Below are 1638 nucleotides of genomic sequence, written 5' to 3' on the forward strand. Positions count from 1 at the left end.
TCCAAGAGCAGAATTTCCCAAATTTTAGTCATTAGAATATGCATTTATAGCTTTTTCCCATATACGTGTACCACTTGTCATAGAATTGATAATATTTTTCTTTGACTTTTTTACTTAAATGTATTTAATAGTAAACTTTCTATAATTATAATAAACGAGAAATCAGTACTACTTGTCATAAGTAGAGAGAAATCATAAAAACAGAGTGAACCCAAAGCAATGTAATCCAGTTCTAGGAAGACAGTCATTTCCAAATGTTCTCAGTCTAAGGCCTGTTCTCTCTTTGTTCAAAAAAGAGATTAAAGAGTATTTGAGGGATGTTAAAAATACACTGGCAAACTGAGTCCTTCTTCCAAACACTACAGAAGAGGGTCTGGAGAACTGAAAGGGAAACAACCTTCTCAGCATTGGATGTTTATTTAAAGCTGTGCCCCGGCTTGAAGCCACGTCTGCCCTCCTGAGGTGTCTGTTCCACTAACACATCCTACACCTCACTGTCAGATCTGTTTCCATCAGGAACTGACTAAACATAGGATTCCCTAGCATAAAACCTTCCAGTAGCTCCCCATTGTCCTCTGGATAAGGTCAAAATCCCTTAACCAAGAGCTCAATGCCCTCCAGTATCCAATATCCAAAGAGAGCAAACTCTTTAGAAACGTTCTGTTTTGGCACCGTGGAAAGATCGTTGGATTGAGTCAAATGATTTGAATTCTAAACTCAGTTCTTCCATTCATTTGCTATAAATGACCTTGGGCAAGGCTTCTTACTTCTTTTCAACCCCAGTTTGTTCCCAGGAGTATCAATACTTGCCCTTCCCACCTCCTAGAGTTGTCTTAGAAACTACGTGAGCCAATGGATATAAAAGTACTTTGCAAACTAATAAGCTATACAAATAGAAGTTTCTTCCCTTCAAGCGACATTTCTCTTCTTTCCTTTACTACAAAGTCTTTCCCAAGAGCAGCTTTTGTACTCCATTTATACTTCCTTGCCTCCCATCCAAGCCCCAACCACTAGGATCTCATTCCTGCCTCTCATTCCCTAGAAACTGCCTTCTCAAAAGGTCCCTGGTGACTTCTCTATGGCCAAGACTTAATGTCTCTTTGAACATTCTTTCTAAACATCTGTTCCTTCTTGAATAACGTCCTTTCTTAGCTCTGCAGTGTGGTCCTTCTATCTCAGACGGCTCTTTCTCAGTCTCTTTCCTGGCTATTATTCAACTGCAAGGCTCTGTCCTGGGCCATTTCTTCTTCCATGCTGTACCCTCTCCCTACAGGCAAACTTCCACTTCTGAAATTTAACCTTTCTTTACTATACTGATGACTTCCAAATATTTATCTTCAGTCCCAATCTGAGCCCCAATCCCAAAATTCTAACTCTCTGGACACATTCATTTGGATGTCTAAAGGATACTTCAAATTCAACAGATTTAACACAAAACCTACTAAATATCCCTCCTGCAATGAATTCCTTTTTTATCAGCGGTTATCTCAGGTTCACAATTCAGGTAATTTTTTTTCTCCAAGTTATCCTTTGCCCTCATATGATTAATTCTCATGAATATTTTCTCCAACATAATTTTTTTAATATAGCCCATTTATACCAAAATTGCTTTAATTTGGACCATCATTTCTCCTAAAC

Source organism: Galeopterus variegatus, unplaced genomic scaffold (genome assembly GCF_000696425.1).
Source record: "Galeopterus variegatus unplaced genomic scaffold, G_variegatus-3.0.2 Scaffold8416, whole genome shotgun sequence".
NCBI lineage: Eukaryota > Metazoa > Chordata > Mammalia > Dermoptera > Cynocephalidae > Galeopterus > Galeopterus variegatus.